The sequence below is a fragment of the Opisthocomus hoazin genome, chromosome 6 (assembly GCF_030867145.1).
Source record: "Opisthocomus hoazin isolate bOpiHoa1 chromosome 6, bOpiHoa1.hap1, whole genome shotgun sequence".
Taxonomy (NCBI): Eukaryota; Metazoa; Chordata; class Aves; order Opisthocomiformes; family Opisthocomidae; genus Opisthocomus; species Opisthocomus hoazin.
This window is the reverse complement of record NC_134419.1, coordinates 25,134,883-25,154,253: the sequence shown is the minus strand read 5'-3', so window position 1 is coordinate 25,154,253 and position 19,371 is coordinate 25,134,883.

Genomic DNA, 19,371 nt, shown 5'->3' with positions numbered 1-19,371 from the left:
ATTAAGAAGATTACAAACCAGAGACTATCAGCCCAAATGAAAAAATTGAAGATGTCTTCAGTTATCATTTTGAAAACAAAGCTTTCTTTTCTGTGAGTTGCCACCCTCTACTCCCATGTGCAGTTTCTTCATTGCAGAGGATTTCTATTAGGAGAGCCAGAGTCATGGTTTACAGATTTTCAGTTCTTATATTTGTTATTTTCTTCTTCCTAATGAAGCTAGAATAGTTATAGTATCAATTTAATTTAAATATTTTTGTTTGAAAATGCTATTGATTTCTAGGGATCTATTTGTAATTTACAGGCACTTGCCACACAGCTCAGCCAATACATTTCTATGATTAGGTTGTTTGGGAGCTGCTCATTTTGAATTTTCATGGTGTGTGACTAGTCACCTAACTCACACATTACTGCTTCTGTTTCATTTTTCAGCAGTAAGCTTTTAAAATGCAGGTGAATAAATAGAGGGAGGTTTATAACATGTGCACAGAACACATTTTCATGTGAGCCTCACATCTTCAAAGATACCACCTATGAAAATTTTTAGGCTCAATATTTCCAGGAATAAATCCAGGAACAATGAATAACACAGCAAATGAACAAAAACATTAGTAACTCACCTGAGGAATTGCTTTGCCCAGACGAATGGTGAGATGGGGTATAGGAAATGCTTAGTACATATGACTGTATTAGTTTGATATTTCAATATTTTCTATAAACTTGTATATAATAGTTGATGGAGCCTGTAATGACCAAAACTACTGGACTGCCTGGAATCTTTCTGTGTGGATACTCTGGGCTGACACAAAGTTCTTAGTCCTGCTCCCCAGCTATTTGATGTTAATTCATTTATTTCTAACTTGGTTGGGAAGCAGAAAAGAGCTAGCTTTTTCAGAATTAGACAAATTTGTGAGATGTCCCGAGCTTCCTATGTAATAAACACATAAAATAGTGTGCAACTTGCAACAAAAACTCTGTCCTAATAGTGTCTGTGTAACTTCACTCTTCTACTTGAAAACAGATACTTTGGCATATGCATGTTTGTCAGCCTTCCTTTACAGGTGAGCTTCTAATGAAAAAGATGAAAGGTGAATCAATGAACTGTTGTAAATATGGAGTAGGTATGTAGATTACACTAACTAGAATAGTGATCTGTTGCTGTATTATTTTTTTGTAGTGTGAGACACTTGTACTCGTGACAGCATAGTTGACCAAAACAGCTAGTTCATTGGAATTCATATTCCTGCCCAACAGACACTTGGAGTGTGGATTAGTGAATGTTAGATCTTTGTCTACTTCCCTCTAAAATTATGGCATTACAAAATGCCTGACAGAGGAAATATAATAAATTAATCTATAAAATTGCACTTCTACCTTTTTTGTTTTCCCCATTCTTCAGTCCTTTATACTTTTGATTTCTTTATTACCTCCCCATGTCTTAATTTTTCTCTTATCTTTGTCCTCTTTTTTCTTCATCTTGTTTTCTTGCCCTGTTCCTTCCTTTTCTTTGAATAAGAGCATCTCTCTTCCTCTCAGTCTTCCTCTTCCTGAACAGATGCTCCCCCATTTTCTCCAGTGTTCAGCTCTTTTGTTCTTTCTCCACCTAAAGGCCTGTAACCAGGGGCCTGGCCAGACTTGGTGACTGCCCCAGCTTGAGTGTTCTGTATGGGGTATTTTTTGTACCTACCAGCAGTGATGTATTGAAATGATAATGAAAAATCACCTCTGCATGTCAGCATTTTGTGCTACCTGTGGTAGGAAATACCTCTGTTTCTCCTCTGTAGTCTTTGTTTAATTTACACAAAATTATAACATGCAGTTTTCTATGTAAATCTGCATTGTTACATTCACATCAGAATTTTGTTGTTATATATGATTTGTAAAATCTGTTAACTAAGTCTAATAACAAGAGAGCAAAATTCAGTAGAGTGTTAATGTGCTGCAAATATTACTAACAGGATATGAAAGTCTTACCTCATGGAAGTAGAGTAATAAACTCAGCCTGTACAGTCTTTCTCAGTGTAAAAGAAATAATTTATGTCCTTTGTTAAGAATGTTAGGGCTTTTTAGAAGTGAAGGTGGTTCCTTTATTTGTAATGTTGCTGAGGTTCCACTTCCTTCATGAACGGTGATGAAAGGCTACCTTTGAAATCCCACTGGTTGCAATGGCACGGGGCAGGACTGAAGAGGAGGCCGTGACCATGGATGGGTTTTTAACCTGAAATACTGGACATGTGAATATTAGTAGCATATTAGTGATGCAATTATATTTTGAGAATATTTTCAAGCATAATATTCAGTATGGAGCAATGAATTCCATTTTCAAGGCTTCTGTTTTGTTGCGTGAAAATTTAAAGGTGTACAGATGCTATGCTGAAAATTCTTGTGTTCATTTCAGTGAGAATTTTGCTCAGATAACGACTACAGATGTATCATATTTTATTGTTGCCTCTAGGTTATCTTTTCAAACAGAAAGCAAGAAAGGATTTTAATTATGGCTTTCTCTGCTTTATTTGTCCTGATTCTTAATTGTTTCTGTTTTATAAATGCTGTTGTCCACCGAAGATGCTTAGTGTGCTAAGAAAATATCCGTTGTGACTTAATAAGGAAAAAAATGTATTTCTGGCTATGCAAAATTCCTGCTCACCATATGTTAATGTGAAACATGGCTTCTTTTTCTTTAACGAACCGAGCTCTGTGTCAATGAAGTTGCCTAACAGTGCTCTGATGCAAAGGGCTGGTACAGACAACAAGCAAAACCACAGCAAAACTGCATAAAGCCCAGTTAACTCAGTACAGGTTATTTATCATCTGATGTAGCAGAAATTTATTAGCTGCAGGTAATAGTTTAGGAAAAGATATGATTTTGTGTGTCAAGTAGATGTCGTGGAGGAAAATCTTAGGCTGGCTTAGAAACTGCGATTTCCATGTCATTCCAAGGATTGGCACAGGCAGAGCATATTGCCTTCTGATTAAATCTGGACATTTTGCAGAACTGCAAACATGGTAAGCAGTGAACACGGGAGTCCTACAGATCCTCAGAGAATTCCCTGTACTTAACTGAAACCTGCTCAGCAGACAGGAAGCAAGGGGAATCACAGTCAAACAACATCAGGATTTTCTTGCAGAAGAACAAGTGGGTGTAAATAATGTATTCACCAATATGCTTATGCAGGAAACTGGATGAATGTTTCTAACAATCAGAGAAATTGGGTCCTGGAACAACCTTATAGTCAGAGTAGTAGGGGCAGAATCCGTTCTGGGTATTGGATATTTTTTTTTTTTTGCATTACGAATGGGACTACGACTTTAGCAGGAGACAAAACTTAATGCTTCATTTGTTCCTACATGGGAATAGTTCTGGGGCAGGGCATAACAAGTGTGTGAAGACATGATAATGGGGTTGCTTAAATACTCTGTTTCTTATGTGAAAATTTGGAATGAGCAAAATTTTGCCGTCTCAAGGCTGCAGTAGTTATCATGGAACATCTTTTGCTACAGCTGTATTCTATGTCAGAAGAACCTGGTGAAGTCTCCTTGGGGGTACTGAAATCAGTGTTGTGAGTGCTCCCTGGGCAATGAAGCACTGAATGTACCTAAAACTCAGTAAATAGCTATTGCTCATTTTGCTCATTTTACTGGGGACTTCAGGGGCAGTCACAAGATAGTAAAGTAGGCTCTTGAGCATACACCAATGGGTCAGTGCACGTTCCAGATGTTGGGACTTCTTGCATTAGCTTTAAATTAATGCAAATTTGCTGGCACTGTCCGTAATTTCCATCAGTGTGAATATTAGTTGGACCAAATGTTGTGCAGTTTCACGTGCAAAATGGAATGTTAATTACTTATAAAACTGCAATGCTTTTACTCATATTTTTGAGCCAGTTTTTTTTCCTCACAGCCAGTGCCATAACTGGATTGCTGTTACTATAGACTAAAATGACTTGGTTCCATATCACTGTTCACTAGTAGACAGTAAATTCTAGGATAAATTTCTGAAATGCAGATTTGTAGAATATAAAGCAAAAATCTTATTTGTGCAGACAATATTTATATGCAGATAGATACTCACTGCAGGTCACATATATATATAAAATAGGCATGCTGCAAATATTTAAGTGACTTTACTGTGAATATTAAGTGGCTCTCCATTTGTAGTTTCCTTAATGAAATGATAACACCTTAGCGACCAATTTTTATCATGGATTGCCTTGCATAAAGAAAGGTTCATCTCCACACGTGGCCATAAAAAAATTGTTTGGTAGGAAGGGACAGGGAGCAGAGAGTGCCAGATAAAATAGCTTCTGTGGCCTTAGTGAATTTGAGATGAGCAAGTTAACCACGTGTAGAAGTCTGGTCCCTTGGTATCTGGATTACAAGAAGGATTTGAAAGTAGAGGGTTTATCCTTTGATAGGAACAACTTAATTGTATCTATAAAATTATGTTCACTCATCACTTGCCTTTATGTACTTATATTGTATGTTAACCACAAAAAAAGGCAAATTAAATGTTCCGTGGTTTTTAGCAGGTGCATTTTTCCGTTGTTGAACTCGGAAAGTCCAAAAGCTGTGGTTGAGAATTCAGCATAACAAAGTTCTGTGTTTTGTCCTGCAAAGAAATGTGGTGTCCCTCCAATTTTCCTTCTGAGCCCATCAGCCTTCTGCTCTTCTAGAAGAAAAGTAATCTTACTGTCAGCCAGGATAGCAAGAAATGCAGTAGCACCCTGATTTCATGCAGAGCTCTGAAAATGGTGCTTTATGTTTATAGGCCCTTTCTGTTATAGGCAGCATCTCTGTTCTGTTAAGCTGAGCAATGTAACTGCAGACACCAGATGTGGTGCCCTGGCTCTGCTTCCTTTTTGTGCTCTCTTTGGAGAACTCATCTTGGTGTAGGAAAAATGCATGAGAACCTTTTCACACTTGAATGTAGGAACTTTGATTTTGAGAATACTCAATACAACTATGAAAAGAGATCTTTTCTGCTACTCATACCTACAAAAAAGCAGGGTACAACCTAGTTCATGCTAAATATATAGTCAATAAAATCAGTGGTGTGTGGTGAAATATTGCTAATCAGGAAACGTTCAGGAAAAGAATCATCAGATGGTGTCATTTTCCTCTGTCATAAATTGTTTTGCTTTCATTCAATGCATTTTGCATTTTCAGTGTGCTCAGGCACATTTTTGAAAATATAGTGGCAAATTCACCACTTCATAGCTGTTTACTTGTCTTTTAATGTAAGGCTGGTTGAATGATTCATAAAGAATAATAAATGTATTTTCCTTGAAGAGAGTAACAATCCAGTGATATATTGTGCATGAGCTGTTTTTCTGTGCATGGTGAAGTTCGATGTGCCTTGCACTCGCTGAACATGGCCACACTACTCCTCTATGGTATTTGTATGTATGGGATGCATTATGCTGACTGTGCAAAGCCTACAGAGCAGAATTTTTGTGTATGCAGTTACTCTGAGGTCTCTGGGAAACTATGTATGTGTCAGTCCTTATGCATGTGCATACAGCTATTGGGAAGGCACTACTTGTATTCACTGACTTCAACCGAGTTTCTTAAAGGTGGCAGAGAGGAAGTAGTGATGCTTAACTGATGCATCTTTGCTAGAAATTTTTTTTTTTTCTGAGGTTGATTTTTTTTTTTGGTTGTTGTTCCAAAGTAACTTTAACCTTGGCCTTCACTCTATGGAGGAATGACTGGTTGATTTAATAGCCAAAAGGTAAAGCACGGGCTTGGTTTTTAGGGGGGAGTGGGAGAGTTAGCTGTGTTAGATGTTTCTTGTTTTCTGATCAGAGCACTGTTATTGTTAGAACAGGGCTTTTTCAATGCAAGGCTTGCTTGCTGTAAGTATGCTCCAACAAGGGCGAAGGCCCCTGGGTAATGTCAGTGACATGCGTCTGACAATGAAGCACAGCAAAACCTGTACCAACAGCACAATCTTTCCACTGCGTTACAGTGCTTTGATCTGTATGCAATCTAAAGAGTTGCTTTAAAACAGGAATGTCTGCAATTCTGTATGAGGAGCAATGATGGAACTAAATCTGGTTTAGTTAAAGAAATTTTCTTAAAGATTGTTTTACTGTGGAATTTTAAGGGAGTTTTTCAAACCGAGCTCCTGTTGAAATCAATAGGAGTTTGACTATAAATTTCCATGGGATTGGAAAAAAACTTGAATGCTTTTGAAAAATCTCAGCAATTATGTTAATGTGAAATATATTCCTATTCTGTCTTTCTGTGTACTTTGAAGTTGTGTACTTGGTAAACTACTGATTAATAGCTTAATTCAATTATCTATAACCACTGAGGAAAAAAATATGCTGGAATAGCTTTGTGCGATTCAGAAAGTATACTTGTTCATCGCTAATTGTTGCTTACAGTCACAGAGGGTGTTATATTTTATTAATAAAAAGTTACAAATTAACCCAGAAAATACAGAGCTATTATATAAATCAGTGGTATCTTGTCACCTTGAATACTGTATACGGGTGCCTCGTTCCGTCTCAGAAGACATATTGTAGAATCTGTGAAGGTTTAGGTTTACAGCAAGGTCAGTGCTTAGATTGGAGATGTAAACTAAGATGAAATGACAGTAGTTTTTAACTGGGGTTGACAAGTCATCTGAGTATTTCTAATTATTCCAATTCATAAAATACAAGAGAAAAGAGATGCTAAGTGAAATATAGATGCAACAATCTGAAACGTGTTAGAAATACTTTGTGGCACATTTAAGTCATATGACAAAAGGGAGGCTCAAAAAGATGCAGATTTTGGTAAGTGTGATATGCTTGGGATTAGATGGGATGAAAGTGTAAGAAGATAAGACTAAGTTTAGCTTCCAGACTGTGGGCATAAAACTGAGGTTGCATTTAATTGTTTGTGGTGAGGTACATGATTCCTTGATTGCAAATGCAGTAATTAGATACCAGAAGAGTTGTAAATGAAAGGAATTAAGTTTACAATGTTTCCTTTGGTTTGTTTTATTTAATCAAATTTGCATGAGATTGGAGCATGTATCTTCTGGTTCAAGTTTAAAGTTGGATGGCAGCTATCTGGAATGAAAAAGAAACTGAGGTTGTAGAACAGCTATTGCATCACTATTCTTTGAATATTTTAAATTCTTCCTTCTCTCCTTTTTTACTACAGTTCTGGTATTGGTTAATGTCTGAAATGGACTGGACTTAAATGAGCCAAGTACAGTTTGTATGTTGTCAGGTATTTATTATGTTTGTAGACCTTTTTTTTTGAACAGAATTTTCCAGTTTCCTACCAAAAGAGAAGAATTCAAAAATTCTGAGGCTGTTTAAAGACTTTCTTTAAAGAGACTCTGAAAATGATGTGCTTATTTCCTTTTGTTTCCTAAGTCTGCTTTGATATCTTTTCCTTAGGCAAACCATACTGACACCTGATTATTATATCTCCATGTGTATTACTCTGAGGAAGAAGTATTAGATGGAAGCAGAATCTTTCCAACTGATTAGTGAGTTTTGTACAGCTATCCCTATATTTGCTTGTGGGTACTGGCAGAGTGAAGTTTGCAGTGTGTGTTGTTTATATGTTTGTGCCAACAATTAACTTCATTATTTTTAAACTTACAAAAATTTAGTTTCTGTTATCTTGTAGCTAGTGTTCCTTAAATGAACCCCTAATGTTAATACAATCAATAACTAATTGACTTGTTTCTCGGAATTAATTGTTATCAGGAGATTTATTTAATGTGATATCATATTCATTGCTTTAAGAAACTGATTAAATCTGTAAGGAAAAAATGCTATTGATCAGTGTTAGCTTGGGCTTCAGATGGGTAACAAGCTTTAATCCCAGCTTCCTCACATCTGCTTTATGATGGTGTCACAACTGAGGTCAATGGATTAAAAATGAAAATGTAGGAACTCAACTCTACAGACTTCTGTTGCAATGGATTGCTTGCTGCAGGTGTATGAGGCCATACTCATGTTTATGGAATTTACTGAATTTCATGGGGATAGTACTGCATGTACTTCAAACAGGAATTTAACCCATGTATTTTCATTGTCTTGAAAGGGATTGCATTTCTTTTTCTGGTGTATTTTGTAAAAAAGTATTAGATGAAGAAAGTAATATCCGTGCTGTATAGGTTGAACGCTGCTCCCGTTTGAGTCAATAGTAAATCTGTTACTGAATTTAATGAGGGTCACATGGGACAAAATAATACCTGAAAAAATAATTATTTTAGGCAATTTTAATCTCTATATTTACAGGGTCCTATGATAAATGGCGGTCAGGAAGTGTTTATATAAGGACATTATTAAAAACTACACAAAGATTTTATTTAGAATTTCTTTTTCTCCGTATTTAAAAGATGCTGTGATTAAACTCTGCTCAGGGAAACAATAACAACTTTATGGATGCAGAATGAGTCATGCTGTCTACTTGTATCAATCCACATCCATCTATCTATCATTCATACTCGTGTGTGAGTTGTATAGCCCTGGGAACTGCCATGGTAGTCAATTATAAACAGAAGGAAAACCAGCCCCTTTCATAGGGAATACAGCATTCAACAGGAAAGAAATGGCATGTTCAGCCTTTTCTGGAAAAAGAAGGAATGTCTGATTCACTGTAATTTCTTGCACATCTATTTGGATTTACACTGATTACTCCATTTAACATTCTCAGTATGTGGTGTGTGATTTTTCTGGTGTGAAATTTGGTCTGTTATGATTTTTCATCACACTGAAGAGCTTTCTTTTTTCTTCCCAGTGGCTGTTTTGAGGCTTTGCCATTCTTTGCAGCTCTCTACAATGTTCACATTTATTTTCCTCTGCATCTTTCTAGCTTTCCACTGTTCTTCATTTCATTCTTGTTTGACAGGTTTTTTAAATTTCTGTTCTTTGACTCATGTAGACAGATTTTTTTCAATTATGTAAGTGCTTTACCTCAGCTTTGAAAAACAGTAGAAAAAGTAGAATTTTCTTCTTTCTTGCTGTTAACTCCTGCTGATGTCTTTCATAGCATTGTGACTGTCTCGTGTTGCCCTAACAGATGCTTTTCTATTTTGGCTCTGTTACACGGGAATTGTTTCAATGATCATAAGTGCCCTTGTGTTGATGTTTTCCTGGTTTCAAATAAATACTCATCCAAAATTATTTGATTTCTCTGAATAGTAATTTATAACACTGATTTAGTCTGGAACCTCAGTGTCAATAGTTCTATTAAACCAGCAGCAGTGGTTACTTTAAAGTAACGCTTTAATCACCTCTGACTTTGAGTAAATCTCTCATGTCCTACTTCTCTGTAGACTGCCTCATCAATATATTATTTGAATGCAACAATGTATTTAGACTGCAGATATTCCTGGAATTCCATTCTGTTTGTTCCTCCTTTTCTATCTTCCTTATGAAACACTGGTGTTCTCCAATTGCCGCTGTGGCCACAGCATGGTTATTGGGACCACACTTCCTTAGACATAGTGTCTGACGGAAGGTAGCAGGGAGTTTTAAAAGATGTTTAATTCTAAAGTTTGCTTTCTGCTGGCTCAGCTTAAGCAGAATCTTCAGAAAATGCAGTTTTATCAAACTGAAACTAGTCACAGGGTTGCATGAAAAGTCAAAAGAGATGCTGCAAACTTGTTTCTTTTTGATATTGTTGAAATATTTAATTTTTTTCCATCCTGACCTCTTTTGCTTAAGTTTTTATTCTAAATTATTTTTTACTAATGTACTACTCATTTAACCTTGCACATGTTTGATATCACAGGTATAGCCTATATATAAAGTTCAGTAGTTTTTCAGTGTTATTGAGGTGTAATGTCCCGCATTACATAAAACAAATTTATATTAAATTGTGTGTTTTAAAAGCTTCAATTCTGATTCTAAGTCAAAGCAAAATGAAATTAAACCATGTCAACATTTTCCAGAAAATGTAAATGTGTGCATACTAGATTCATTATTGAATGTTATGGTATAAGGCCAGTACTCTATTTATCACTTGTGTTTATTTTGGTGGTTTGACATTGTGCCTGGTTTTAGGGAGCTTGTGACCAAGGTTTTCAGATAGGGCTATATAATACTAGGAGATAAAGAGAGATGTTGAATGCATTCCCCTTTCTCTCATTGTTTTTGTAGACAATTGTTACTTCTTGGAACCTCAGAGAAATGTAACTGTGTTAGTGCATTGGGTTGCTGCAAAGTCTTGCGCAAACTCAAAAAGTTTGTGTTGGGTTTTACTTTAATTTTGCATATATGCCTTGTTTGGTAAAGTATATGCCTTTTTAGTCCAGCTGTCATGTAATCAGAGAAACAGTCACCATAAATGCTATTTCCATGTAGAATCAGTCTTACATTTAAGAATGCTTTGGGGGGAAACAAAGAACATCTTTTCAACTGAGGCCTACGTTTATTCTTATCAAGCAGATAGGTTGATTTTTGCCATTACAGGCATAGATTACTGCATATTCAAAAAAGTCTTGTGTACTGAGATTCTTCCAGTTTATCCTTTCAACTTATTGTTAGCATTTGATTTTAAAATAGCAGGACAAATGTGCCATCTCTCACTGGCTCCTAGTCAAATTCTGGTCCCACTGAAGACAATGAACTGAGCTGCTGTATTCTGCCCATAGTTTGTTTATCATGTCTATGCATAAACTAACTAAATTTTCCAAATAAGCTCAATAGAGCTGTTATTAATCATAAAATATGAAGAACTAAGGCCATGAGGGGTAGGACACACAAAAAGATCAGATCTTTAAGCTTGTTTATGTGCCCAGTAATGTAAAAACACATCAAAATGGGCTTTTCAAAACCATCTTTGAATCAAGGGATGTATATGCATGTGTAAATCCTTTCCTGACCTTGTTTTCATCTTTAGATATGCAGGCACCTTTGAAAATACAGCTTCAAGACCATTAACGAGTCAGAGGTAAAGTGGACAGATGTAAAATTACCAAATGACTCTCATGGGAGGCAGTGGTTAAACGTACGAGTGTTCTACAGTTATACCTGTGCCTTAAATATTTTCTTGAATTTTTTGTCCAAAAATCTGCTCTGGTGCCTCATTGTTTGCTATTCAGTGGTCATTGTTTGTTATTCTCTTGTTTAAACCATTTTAGTCATCCAATCAGAGCACTAGAACCATTGTTATATAATTAAGTTGGCCAAACATTCCAGAAATAACATAGTAGTATAGTACTGAGGTGAAGATTTTACAAGCAACCCAAGGACTGAAATTTATTGACATGAAAAATTCAGCAAATACTTGCAGGTAAAGAATGTTTGAATAAAATTATGGTCAATTCCTGAAGAACTTGTTATAAGAGAGGGGATTAAATTTGCAAGAGTGTGACTCACAATGAATAATTCAGTTGTAGGAGAACTAATGTTTGAAACTTTGTGTGGCTTCTTATTTCACAAATTTCATATCCTGTGTTTTATTTACCAGGAGTTAATCTCTCTTAATTAGTTTTTCAGAAATCTGAGGACTTATCAATCTCACAAACTTAAAAGAAGTTCCTTCACATGGTCATTGTTTTTCTTTGAAGTTGGTTTCATAAGTGAAGACATGGTTTAATTGGTTCTAATGAGATGAAAAATTGTATTTACACATCTGCAGAATGAATCTCTGAATATGTTAAATAGTAAATTCTAGAAATTCTGGAACCTTAGTTTGGTGCCTTTCGATATTTCCTGTTTTGTTGAATAAGAAACACTTTGTCTCAGTTTTTTTGCGGGAGAAGCAGTTTACACTTGGGTTGATACACCTTTTTTCTGTGGTCATGAATTATTGGATAACAGCTAGAGACAATGGTGTTTTATGGTGAACACAATGTATTTTCTCTATTTGTCCTCTTTTCAGCTTACAAATTATCCATGAACAGGTTAGTTTATCTGTATTTTTAATTATTTTCAAAATAGTTCTTGATCTGTAGAGAAATGAGTATTCAGTGTTCTCAGATTTCATAATAATGTATTTGATACCAATAACATTTATGGAATGGGAGTTTGCTTCATAAAAGCAGGATTCTGGTACAAATTCTTTCACGGTACATTCAAATTAACATTCAAAAATATCTTGCATTAGTTTAGAATTCATTGTCAATGTTGCTTCTCCCCATTTTCCAACTTACAAAAAATGATCACAGAAAGAACATGGATGTAGTTGGTGAGAATTCCAGGCTGTGCAGGAAGTTGTTTGATGTAAACTTCAGGTTAGGCTGTTGGCTTTTGACTAGCTTAAGACAAAAAGATATGAGCTTGTTTTAAGTATGACACTGGCTTATCAGCCGAAAAAGGTTGAACTGCTTCCTGTAAATCACTTAACAAGATTAGTAATGAAAGAATGGGGAAAATAATGAGATTATTGTATCATGAACCACATAAGTCAAAGGTAGCTTTTAAATAAAATTTTGCTGTAATTAGTTTAACCATAGATGACAAGGCTTTATGACATTTATGTGCTATATGACAGACCATAAAAATAAAATTGTAGAGATAGTGGTTTAGCAACTAACTATTAACTACAGCTGCTTCTGTATAATACCAGATTTTAATTAGTATGAATTATGCAACTGCTTCCCAAAACTGGCAGAATTATATTATTTCTTTGGCTTCTTGTCTATAAACACAAAATTGCTTAAGTTGTTCCCTGCAAACCAGCAGCTGCAGTGTTGGCAAAATAGGCATGCTGCTCAGAGACACCTTATGTTTCTCTAGCCTTTGTCAGACATGTAGGACTGCATCTTCATGTGAAAACCAAAGTGCTGGTAAGGGTGTCAGTTCTGAAGATGCAAGAACAGTAATAACAAGCAATACTGTAACTATGTATTAGAAGGCAGAATGGACTAGCGTTTGTTAGTTTAACAAAGATGTGAGACTTGTGTCCTGGAAGCCTTTCCAAGCTTGGAAATAGCAGGTTTTGCTGCTCTTTTGCCCCTGTGACTTTCAGATGAATTTTGTGGGGGCTTTTGGAACAGGAGAACCTTTGGGCTGATGGGGAGATGGAGCAGCTAAGGAATGCCCAAATTTTCATAGCAGTAACTTTGGCCTAATAATGTGCTGCAGTGTATTATTAGGTCTATTTTTCTTGTGTAACCATGAAAAATAGGAAACTGAGCAGAAATTGAGTGACTTTAAATTTGAGGACTAAAGGATAGACTCCAACTAGAGCTGGTGCTCATTCTCTAATTTGTCCAGTAGAGGGTGAGTCGCTGTCACTCAGATAAACCAATACAAAGCATACTGTTATATAGGGGCAAGAAACAATTATTTTCTTCAGAATGTTTGCCCTGTAGTAATTTCTACAGCCTCCTCTGTATGCTTTTCAGGGCTTTGTGCCTCTAGTTCTGATTTTTTTCTAACTGCATATCAAGAAAATTGTTCACTTTAGCCAAAGGTCTAAAATAATGTCTTGAATAAGCAATTTCAATTGAACTTGCTGAATACCGAAAATCTACTGAGCTGTCCATGAGTGGAGTTCCAGTTGCTGTTCTGCAAGACAGTCTGATGTGAAAGCCAGTGATAGCACCAAAAAGATTCCTATTTGCTGCAGCAGATTTTGGATTAAGCATTTTGAATTGCAGACATTTTAATGAAAAAATATATTTTTTTTTTCCCCTTGGATTTACTGGTGGGTTGTGGATAATTGAGCTGCACCACATATTAGAATTCATCACTATCTCTATTTAGGTAAATTACTTATTATGTATTCGTAAAGTTTTATTCAAACTTAAGAATTCCGAAGAGATAATTCAGAAGAAGATATCAAAGCAACACATGCCTGATAACACAAATTTTAATTTCTCCAGACACATAATATCTAATCACTAAACAATTTCTAGCTTACAAAGTTTTGCTTTTGGGGAAGATGGGGACTAGTGACAATACCACAATGGTTTCTGAACATTGAAATAAAAATCTGTAAAGTCTATACTGCCTGAGGGTTTGTTAAAAAAACAGACAGTGATATTTTGGACTATTCATAGTTTCCAGCATCCTCAGATAAGGTGAAATAAATTCCTTGATCATCAAGGAAGATAATTGCTAATTCTCTGTAATCCCCCAAAGGAAGTTAACTTATTATAATGCTAGATCATACACCAGTTTGTCCCCTATCTAATGTGACTGGCTAATTATTAAAATACTCCATTTTTCTCCAGCTGTTGTCTTCCTGGGTAAACAAATTGCCAAGTTCAGTTGGCTTCTATTTGTACTTCATTGCTTCTTGACAGCAAATGCTGTGTAAAAGTGAGCTGCCTCAGGGTGTTTATAATCTCCAAGGGAAGAGGAAACAAATCTAAGCATAATTTCTCTAATTTTTTTTTAATATTGGTTTCTGCAAAACTTAGCGCTTGGCTCTGAGTGCAAAACTGTTTTTTCAATAAGCTAATATCAGGGTACAGTATTACCCTTTATGTAGGCAGGAAGGCAGAAAGAGTCCTTCAGTGCTTCAGATCAGTTTCTGTTACAGTGAAAATCGTCTTCTCAGAAGACAAGGTAATTAAGAGGTCATAACAAGGGCAAGAAGTACATGGTTTTACTTGTGTGCGGTATTTCATTTAGAAATGGCTCAAACCAAGTTAAACAGTGAACAGACTCCACTGAAACATGTACTAGTTAAGTGTTTGGTTTCTTTCCTGCATATTAGGGGGCACAAGTCCATCAACATGTCTATAGCAATACTCTTCCTAGAGGCATTTATATTGTGGGCATGCTCAGTCATGTTCCTGTTACAAAACACTAATCTGTTACAATGTTTTCAGCTCATTTTCTATATATCAGGTCAGGGCTAAATAATTACTAAGTAATGGGTGCCAAGAAATCAAATTCTTTAAGAGGGTTCAAGAATCTCTGGCAAGAAATAGCTACAGGCTACTAGTTTGTTGGAGCAGTTATTTTACCTGTCAAATTAAATTTTTAAAGCTTCCTTAAAAAAAAAAACAGGGGGGGAGGGAGAAGCCTGAATAAGATGAACTGTTGAATTATTACATATCATTTTACTCTGTGCTCCACTTCTCTCAAGTCACTTTTCATGTGAAAGACTTTGCTAAATAGCAAGAGGTAACTTAAGAAAACTGTGATGCTGAAATTCCACTTTTTCTGTATGTTCAGGCAGTGTGAAAATGAGTGGCAATAAGAGAATCAATATCTATGGCACATAATATTTTATGTCTTGTGAAATCTACTTGGTTAAAAAGTCTCCATGTGAATTTTATGACTGTATATTACCTGTAGGATTGAAGGGAGGATGGCAACTGTATGTCCTCCAGTATGGACATACTAAATCTATCCTGCAGTAAGATCTTAACGAAATACTGAATAAAACCGAAATACTGATAAAAAAACTCTAGAGAAGTATATGTGTATTATTAAAAATGAATTAAAGAAAATTCTTTTGCAAAAGCTGTCTTTGTTAATAATCTGAAGTGATGATCAAAAGTACATGAGATCTTACTCATATAATACTAATGCTAAAATTAGTGCACTCAGTGACAAAGGAAATGGCAGCTGCCAGAAGCATAATGATGTTCAATCACACTGGCACTTGTTAGAAATTTATACATGTGTTCTCTTTATTCCCTCTTTATGTAGAGCCTTTGTGCTTGGTCTTTCCACCCCCCCCATTCTGATCATAAGCCAAGATTTCCCCTTTACTGACTAGTGCATATTTATATACACTTGAGTTCATTTGCATATATTAAAAGATATATGTAAATACACATGCATATATGGTTCTTCACTCACATATGGGGAATACTTTTGCTTTTGATGAAGTCTGGAGCCAATGGTGGTGAATTTAATTTCTGGTAATAGGTGTTAGCATCTGGTTTTTGACAAGCATGGCACAGATGTGGCTCTGGATGAATCATTTAATTGCTTCATTTGGGTTTTCTGTGCAATCATGTCACTTTTTCTGGAAGGAAAGAAGTTGGTGTTCCATGAAGATGTGCAAGCATATATTAAAAAAAGCTCTATTAGTAAGAATGAAGTAGTAAAAAGACAACACCAATACTTCAGCATCCTTAATACTGGAATAATGTGGAAGGAAGGAGTAGTAAAATGTTCTTCTTTAACTTTTTGAAGTGGAAGATCCTTAAAAAACCAAAAAAGCTGAGAAAGCTGGTTACATGCTACAAGTATAACCTATGTCATTCAAGAACAAAAAAGTATCTGTTATTGAGGAGCCACGTTGGCTGAAGCAGTATGTGATCATCTGTTGGTGTTTACCTCAGTCTGTTCTTGTAGTTCCTTCAACACACTACGCCCTCTTCCCAGGTTCTTGGTGATTTGTTTTTTGTTTTTTTTTTCTTCTGTAGAACTTACAGATTATGAATAGACTATAATATGTTTAAGATTAAAAAAAAAGGGGGGAAAAAAGAAAGCACATAATATTACCAGGCTGATGTATTGTTTTTGCATAGATCCCTTTTGACATCTGACTGTACACTTTTTCTGCTATTTGATCACTATATTACTACTATATTAACAGACAAACATAAAAAGCCAGTGATGTAGTGCAATGTTTTAAACTCAAGCTTTTTGCAACGACTGAAATACTGTTTTGGAACTGGTTTGATTTATGTGTGAGCTAACCAAAGACTCTCATTAAGTAAAATATATTCAGATCTAGCTACCATCCTTGATTTTCTTTCTGAATAAAACAGAAACATTTGTATCAAGGACACATAAGAGAGAAAGACAGTGATCACAAAATAAATGCTAGCATGAGGGGTAGAGACCTGCAAAGGGACAGCCACCTCCATGACCTGCCTGGATTCCTGTGGGGATAGGACCTGGCCTTCTCTCACATGTAAGCCAGGTGTCCTAATGAGAGCACAAGGGGCCTTCTGGATGCTCTGTCTTTAAGACTAGCTCTGCTGTTCTGACTAGGCACTGTGTCCCAAACAAGGGAAACCCTTGCTTTGAAGTTATTTGTGTCCCAAACCAGGGAAAGCCCTGCTTTGAAGTTATTTATAAAAGGTATGAACAAATCTTGGATTTTGGCAAATGGTAGAGAAAAGGCAGATTGGCCCAACCAGGTCAAATGTATATATGTGTCAATCTAGTTTTAAAAACACTATCAATACTGAAAGGTAGAAGATAAATGTGGGTATTGATAGGAGAGAAACAGTGCGCTTTTTCCATCCTTGGTTTCATTGAATCACAGAAAGACAGACACGGGTTCTCCAGTTTAATTCTGCAAGAGGTACAAAGGAAATTAAAACTGAATATCTCTTTGGGGCTTATTAAAGAAAGAAAGAGGGCAGGGAATACCAGAGACTTAATGAGATTGCTGTAGAGTTGAGAAAGGAACAAAGAATAGCTGTGATAGGAACCGGCAACATGAGAGAAGGGAGAGTTCCTGAGTATTTCAAGGCTGCAGTGGGTGCTCTGGGGAAAATATTCCAGAAGTTAATGGAAACAAGAATTCATTAACATTTTATTTAAAATATTTATGGAAGTCATGTGTTTTCAAATATTTCCAAGCTAATTCTATGAGGTGGGAATATAAGGAAGCAGAAGAATTAAGGAGAAATAACATAACTAAATGACATGGCAAAGTTTGCTAATTGTGTTTGATCCAGATTGGCCACTTCGAGCAATATAAAGTGAATGGATTCTTGTTATAGCTTATTGTTTCTTGCAATACAGGAAATCTCTGCAAGTTGTATCCAAATGATCCCATAGTTCAGAGGAAGGGAAGAGCTGAGAAATTCTTGTGTTATGCTAGACGTGCATTTTAACTGAAGTTAATTATTCAGAAGCCTGTGTCGAAGACTGTGCTAATTGTCAGTGGTAAAAATGGGGAAAACCAGCTACAGCAAACTAAATTGCTGAAGTGCTCTGTCCTTTGTCAGTTGTCTGCATTCTAGATCATAGTAAGCTTAATATTTAGGAATGAACAGTAGACATATGTGGTAGAAACAAGAGCTGTGCACTTCCCCCTCCTGCTTGTCTCTTCTGTTTCAGAGCAAGCTGTCATAATAATGGCATGGTACATGCTCAGCTTATGTTAACAACTTTCCAGAGATGATATACTATTCCCTTTGGGCAGCCTGCGTGCCAGCATTTGGCATATGCACAAAGGGAGGGACTGAGAAAGGGAGAGTGGATATTTCAGTGTTCAGCAAATATCTGGGAAAATACAAGACAGCAGACTATTTCATATGGCTTAGTGCCTGATATTTTTTCACTCTTTTCCTTAAAAAGATCGAGAACTGATGAGACCTCAAATACATTTTTCATTCATTTCATATTCATCTTTCAAATACATTAAAAAAAAACAAACCCAGACAACACACAAGAAACACCTGCTTTGTTTTAGGATTGTTTTATCACAATGGATATCAGCCGAGGTTTGGAAAAGACCTCTGCAGAGTGAAGATTGATACCCTGAGGATGTTATCCGAGTGCCTAATGCAGAAAAGCAAGGTTGTCTAAACTGCACTGCAGTACATGTGGGGGTAGTGCTGGCCCACAGAGCAGTGAATTGCTCAGTGCTCTGAGCCAGCCTCCCTGAATGCTGTGAACACTGGTGAGCTCATCTATGCTTTAGCCTTTGGGAAAACAATAATGGTCTGCCCTTTATACCATAGTCATTGTCATACCCTGTTTAGAGTTTGTTTTATTTTAAGGTCAGTCACTGAAGATGTGTTTCTTAGTATAGCTTTGCATTGTAAATGCCTTCTATGGATTTGGAGACAGCCTTTGCCTCTCTGACAAGCAAGTGGTGATTATTTGTTCCATGTATTCTAGCAATGGCCAACCCTTCAGTTCCTCTTAGCCAAAGTTTTCAATTTCTAGATAAAACAGTCAAAGCTCTTCTAGCTTGCTATTGTCCAAAATGCTTTGTCTTTTCCATATAAGTGTAATAATAAGATAAAAGTTCAGTTTTGTTGTACGAATCATCCTTCTGATATAGTCTCTTGACAGCATTTGAGCACCGCTGACCATGCAGATAGTCAATAAACCCAATTTATTAAAGACATTCAGATTTCTAATGTGTCCTTGTTTCAGTGGGAGCTGTATACCTTTACTTGTCTTTAAAGCTCTGACCCCCAGTATATTTTGGTGTGGTAAAATACTGTTTTATAACTTAGGCAGAAATAAGCTCTAGCGTAACAGCTATGCTTAAATTGTTCAAATACCATTTGTTGGGATGTTACATGGATCCTAATATCTTTTCTTAAACTCTCATTTTTTGTTTGTTTTCGGTGAACAAGATTTCAGCAGTTGCTACTGTTCTTCGTCCTGAGCCAAACTATTAGCTCAGGGTTACATTGTCTAATCAAATTTACAGGGGATAGGGTGGAATTGTGTGAGAATTTATTCCACTCATTCTTAAATTCAGAATAAAGTGTATTATTTTAGAATAAATTTGGAAAAAGAAA